The 7,048-nt window shown below is 31.1% G+C and overlaps 1 pseudogene; it reads left to right on the top strand.

The window, feature by feature from the left end:
• The first annotated feature begins 6,456 nt into the window (after positions 1-6,456).
• Positions 6,457-6,575, top strand: LOC145277141 (5S ribosomal RNA; annotated as a pseudogene).
• Positions 6,576-7,048: the final 473 nt, after the last annotated feature.

The raw sequence follows: 7,048 nt of genomic DNA, 5'->3' as shown, positions 1-7,048 counted from the left end.
GAGAAAGGAAGGAATCGAAAGACGAGTATATCTTTTTTTAAGTACTTAATATTTTTTCCTTCAGTTTTTGGTCGTTTGTAGTAGAGAAGTATTGTCGGCTTTAACTTCAAAAGCAGGTCTTTTCCTGCTGTGGCTTTCTCTTGTTTGCTGTGTTCCTCTCCTTTGGAGGAAGAGTCTCCTTGCTACTTCGGTTGCTTGGAGACTTAGGTAGAAAGTTCCAGTTAAAAATCCTTTATTGACAATTAGCCTGACAGGTACGGGGTCAAGAACTGGTCCAGTATCTGTCGGACTGAGATACGCCGACTGCGTATCACTCAGGCGGTCCACACTCCCAGGCCTTGCCACCTGACTTTCAAGTGGGGTAAGTTTATTGCTTGCTGCCCACGGAGATGCTCAGGCAATTTTTGCAGGGAAAGAGTGGCTCTCCTTTAGGGGAACTTGCTTGACATCCCTACTTTCCAGACCTTGTGTCACATCATGCTGAGGCGGTCAACATGTAAATCTCTTCTTCGTTCTCTCTCCCTTAGTTCACAAAACCTTGGCTATATATCCCTCCCAACTGGCTCTCACAACATGCCGACTGTTCATACTTTCCCATTGGTCGGATTAATTTCTATTATTTTTATTTTTCTCGGCAGAAAGGTGCGTAGAGCCGATGCGCAGAGATGCTTTTGTGCATTTTGTATGTAACAGCCGACGAGTCAACATCCGGTTGGGAGTTTTATTATTTTTATTCATCGATCCCCACAAACCTAAACAAGTGACTTAAAAAAATATGCTATTTTGTCCAGAACCGATATTTACAGCAATTTATCATGCTTATATCTTTTATTAAATATTGATTCCTTTTTTTTTAAGAACAAATAAGTAGGTAAACCAAAATAAATAATTTTTTTATTAATTTACCAAGTAAAATCATTTATGATAGCAATATGGAGATTGAAAGTACCAAGGCTAGAGTCAGTTCTGTATTGTAATCGCCTATAGTAATATGAAAATGTTGAACCAAGTTCTGATTGAATTTTTTAAAAACATGTTCACAAATCCAAATTTAGGGTAAGCAAGAAAAATTCGGAATGACTCGGTCAAAGATGACAAGCAACCGAAACCAACGTAAATGATTAGCATTTTGAGGAGAAAATCATTTTATGACGACGTTTTTTCATGTTTTTCTCCCCACCATTATATATATATATATATATATATATATATATATATATATATATATATATATATATATATATATATATATATATATATATATATATATATATATATATATAAAATGGTTTAATGCAATAAGGTATTTTGAAAAAGTAGCGAGGGCGCTTTTGCATTCGTCGTTATTGGTTCAAGGGAGATAACTCTAGTTTAGTAACATCTGTCTAGTTTTTCTTATGAGAATTTGGGACGCTGTAAAACATGATATTGTCAACAAACGAAGTTGCGTTTTTGGCCTTCGGGCTAAGATCACAATGTAGTATCTGTTCTGATGCTACACTTCATATTTTCTTTTCTCAGTCAATGGATGGGTAATCCTTCATGATTGAGATAATTTTTATTTGTTACTATCCAGAGTGCCCTTTTTGGGAACTGGATTTTCTCCGCATTAAAAACCGACCTTGTGTCTAACTCTGCTCTACTGGGGATTGCATGTAAATAAGAATAATAAAAGAAAAGTATTCGAAAAAAAAATAGTCTAAAATCAGATTTCCTTACAATTAATCAGAAGTGAATTTTCCATGGCATTTTCAAATGTAATGTTATTTTTCATTATTAGATTCTTTTTTTTTTTTTTTTGCTCGAATCTTAATAAAAATTACAATTTATAAAGCCCCCCCCCCCCAAAAAAAAAACTGGACGGATCTCTTAGTAAAATAGAGTTGTCTCCCTTGGAGAAATGACAACGATTGCAAAAGTGCTGGAGCGAGCAGTATTTCTTTAACATTCCTCTAAAATTAAACCAGAAAACACCAGTTGCATTTTTTTTTAACACACAAACTTAATTTTACATGGCACTTAAAAAAATAAAATAGATCCAATCGCATTTTAAACAATGGTAACTGATAATATTAATAATCATGATAATCATAGTAATGATAATTACAATTTTGCTTTGTTCACATATGAAATCTCGTAGCAAACGAGACCAAAACGTTGTTTGAAAATAAATAAATATTTATTTACATTTAACAACAATAACAATTTGCTAATTCCATCGAACATAATCCAACATTAGCTTGTCATTATTAATATTAAAAAAAAAAAAAAAAAAAAAAAAAAACTGTAGGCAAAAAAAAAAAACATTTTTGACACACAACTCTGAAAATGAAAACAAATCTCAAATCATCCGCCAAAAAGTGTTAAGTAGAAATTTTTTAAAAAATTAAAAAATAATAATTACATTTCAGGAAAAAAAAAAAAAAATGACATTTGTTTAGATTTTAAAATCCATAAAAGAAAAAAAAAAAAAAAAAAAGATAAGTCAGCAAAACATGAAATATGGTACAATGTAATATTAGTCGGTAAATTATGAATTTCACTTTTAATCTAATTTTTTTTTTTAATCATTTATATAATAAACGGTAATCATTACTATGAGCGGCATAAACCATCTTAAAGGAAATACTGTTGGAAAATTAGTAACAAACAATTTATTTTGATTTTCCTATTCATTCGTGATCTATTTGCGTTAGAAAATAAAGATTAGAAGTTATGGGCATTTTATGTTGGCATAAAAATAAAAGTTCTTGTTAAGATAGTCGACAGATCGATTTTTTAAATATATGGGTTTAAGCAAAAACAGCAGTACTTACCATTTTCAACATGACAATTAAGTGATATATCCAAAAATTACGAAAATTCATCAAGCAGTACAACTGCTATTGTGTGTGGGGGGGGGGGTGTTTAATAAGAAAAAAAAAGTCTATTACTGTGGTTAGGTACGAGCAAAAATGGCGGAATAAAGATAGAGGGACATAGTTTTGAAAGCCGCTTTATCATATATTTTTTTTTTTTTTGTAGGTTTCCGACTTTTTGATTGTATTTGAAAGATTAAAGACATTTCAATTTCAAAAAAGGAAAAAAAATATTTGTGCACGTGAAAAAAAGTTATTAAAAAATGTTTTCACGGCGAGCTAATTAACTCAGCTAAATTTTGAAGTTAAATGAATTCATTGTAAAAATCCTTTGAAAGATAAATATTCATTTTCTGGGCCTATTTCATAGATAATTAGTAAAGTCCTAAGATATTGAATTAAATTTAAAAAAAAAAAAAAAAAAAAAGAAAACATTGTTTGTACAAAAAAAATAACTTAATTAACTCCCAAAAGCGAGAGATCCTCACTTCATTCAACTGAAAGAAAACAAAGTCCTCATCACATACGAAAATCCAAAATTTCAGACAGTCGAAAGGTTGTCTGCAAATGACGTTAGGTAGTTAAAAGGAGGTAAGGGGTGCTGTTTTCCTTCTTTTTTTTTTTTTTCACAGATGTGCATCTGTACATTCCTATCGTGAATGTTTGTCTAATTTCTACCATTTTTTAATTCAATTATTTTTCTATGTTCTTGTTTTTAAATTAAGAAAAAAAAAATTTCTTTTTCAAGATTATATAAAAATTATGTTACACTGAAAATTTCAAATTCTGCAAGCAAGGAAAATATTTGAATCGTACTTATAAAAATTATGCAAAACCTGTACTTCAAAAAAAAAAAGTAGAAATATTTTTTGTAAGTACAATTATTTTGTGTGAAAATATTAAATAAACATTGCTTAATTCAATGGTAATATCGGTAGTTTGGGAAATTAATTTTTTTTTTTTTCGAGTTATATCAAATTCATTAATACGGACATTAGGGACCTTTTTTCATAATGTTCTTGTAAAAATTAATTTTTTTTCTAATTGTTACAATTTATGATGCTTTATCTTTATAAAAAAAAATAAATAAATTCATGCATATTTTTATTACTGAAAACCATAACTTCAGTGATGGTATATTTTGTTTAAACAAAATAATACATTTCCACTAAGATTTAAGTAAAAAATAATGTATTCATTATATTCCGTGATTATTATTTGATAAATACTGAAAATTTCATTAAAATTGGTTAATTTCCTGATTTTTTGGTGAATTTTTAAGTAAAGGAAGGTGTCTAAATGTTTATACATTTTGAGCATCGGCATTCATTTTGTACATACCTAGTTATGGTCTAAAACAGTACGTCAGCCATTAAAGGGGCGAAAAGGGAGATAAATAAGCCCCCTGTATTTGCAATTTTCAAGGCGTTTACATCTAGGGAAAAAGCAATTTCCTCAAATTTTCCATAAAAATTACTTTTAACGGTAAATAATTTTCTACTCAATGAATTTTCGCATATTTTTTTTATATAACACTATTTTCGACATGACAAGTAAGTATGGTTGCTTTTGTTTAAAACCACTTTTTTTTTTCTTTAATTGATATGTCGACTCAACAACACCAAAAAAGTAGCCATCCTGTTTCATGTAAACAAATGAAAAAACAAAACGACTACTCTGCTTAGAATCAATATTTATATGAATTTAAAAGACATAACTTCTAAATTATAATTCTATTGAAGAAGTGTATAAATCAATAGTGACCGAAAATTACCACAACATTTTTAACTTGGTGCTACCCCCCATCCCCACCCCTTCCCCCAAAATGTGATGGATTTTTTTGGCTGTTTTTTTTTTTTTTTTTAAACTTGGCAACTAATAACTTGAGGCATTTTGCAGTATAGACAACAAAACAAAAAATTGGTAAAATAATATATATATATATATATATATATATATATATATATAATATTACCAAAGGCAAGATAAGATACTCTTCTATCTACTTGGATAAGGGTTTTCTTGTGATTTAATTTATTTTAAAGCGTTTATTTACTTTGAAACACAAATAGTGCCAAGTTTCACATTAAACAAGGGAAATGCTAGTAGAAACCCATCAAACAAATGTCCCAGTGACATTTATTGGGTAGGTTTCTATCAGTATTTTGTTTTATTTTCTATTTTTTTTAGCGATTACCGAGACTCCCCAGATGACCGTCTGATGTTGGACAATTGTTTCTTCTTCTAACTTGAGATTCGGTATTACTTATTTTTCAAACTAAAAAAAAAAATGCGTTAAAATAAGTTAAAAGACACAAAAAAAACTTATCCAGGTAGGTAGAAGAGTAACTTATCTTGCCTTTGATAACATTTATTTGTTATATATTTGTCTTTTGGATACTTTTTCATTTTGTTGTTTATACTGCAAAATTCTCACAATTTGTTTTTCTAATTTTTGCAGTAAAAAAATATATTGCAATTTATGTTTTAGAGCAAATAGATCGAAAATAAATAGGTAAAACAAAATCAATTGTTTTTGACTAATTTCCTAATGGTATTTTTTTTTTTTAATAATCTTTGTTGCTAATAGTAATGATAACCTAATTATCTCCTCTTTACAAGCATTTATTCATGAATAATCCGATCTAATAAATACAAGATGTCTGCAAAGGTCTGGATACATAGGATAATTGGATATACGCCATTTTTTTCTACAAGATTTAGTTCAACTTGGTATCATGATAACAATCTAGGGAGTTGACTTGAACCATCAGATCACACGGACACATGGCACAACGGATAAAAGTGTTAAGTTTAAGTGATAGTCTTCTGGAGGTTCATGGTTCTATCCTCAGTACAACCGATACTAAGAATACTATTACAAATTCTTTAAGACTAGCAGCGCTATTGCCCGGAACAAAAATGTAATCTATTTCTATTAAAGCTTCCATCTTTCTATCTCCCACGTCTATCTATCTCTATACCCCGACCTCATTTCCTCTCCCTCTACCCAATTTGCTTTTTATTCCCTCTTATGCCTATTCCTCTCTAGCTAAACACACACACACACACACACACTTCTCCTTTATAAATTCCTTGCTGGATGAGTCAAGATTTTCTTTCCAAATTATTACATCATCAAATCATAAATGGATGAAAAAATGGCCACCATGACGAAACCTGGTCCCAATTGACACCTAAAGAATAAATATTTTCTTTTAAATTTTATATATTATTCATCCGGGGCAACACCCATCTAGAATATACCAAACTTGTGGTTATGTAACATAGCGCAGATCTAGGTATGCAAATGCATGGGAAATGACATCATTGGTTGAGAAAAATAAAGACTTTAAAAAGGAGATCATGTTAGAGACACGAATAACGTTTGAGATCACTTTAGAGACATGAATGACGTTCGAGAAAACAATCATGTGAGGGACGTCACAGCGGTAATGAGAGAATGATGAAATAAATGTTGTTGTACAACAAATAAAGCAGTTTGAAGTTCTTTTCTATTCGTTGTCCACTTTGCGACTGTGCTAACAACGTGTTGGTTCCTAAACTACGTAAATGTTCTCTGTTTTGGTAGTTTGACATGTACGGCATAATTCATGTTGAAACACCGGTTCTCATTAGATCACCGAAGTTAAGCAACATCGATCCTGGTCAGTACTAAAATGGGTGACCATTTGGAAATTTCAGGTGCTATATGTGCTCTCCGCTTATCTCTGCATTGTTTCCAATTATCTAGCACTTTTTCCTTGCCACTGAACTCAAGCAGTGTCAATTCAGGAGAGATATGGTTGGATTTGCCCAACCCTTGCCTCATAGTTACATGCACAGATACCTTTACAGGGGATATCCATTGTCTCTTGAGACTGAATGGAGGCATCGAAGCAGTGCATATATATACACACATAAATACAGACAGACACTGTTATTAATAGATTTTTACCCGGTTATGGCTGAAGTTCCTGAGTTTGACCGAAAGATTACCGAGTTCGAAAAGATACACCTGAGGAATATCGGAGGTTACATCAAGAGGTTACTGCAAGAAGAACATCCAAGTCTGAATAATCCAAACAATATAAATCATCAAACCCTTTTTGTCGCAATAAGGTGTGGTTCAGCTCAGTCCTAGGAGATGCACCCTCCCAGGCATGATCTCTCTTTTTGAAAACGAAGTT

Source organism: Euprymna scolopes, chromosome 5, assembly GCF_053919585.1.
Source record: "Euprymna scolopes isolate OS-2025 chromosome 5, ASM5391958v1, whole genome shotgun sequence".
Lineage (NCBI taxonomy): Eukaryota > Metazoa > Mollusca > Cephalopoda > Sepiida > Sepiolidae > Euprymna > Euprymna scolopes.
The sequence above is the reverse complement of the archived record's forward strand: the minus strand, read 5'-3'. Positions and strand labels throughout refer to the sequence as shown.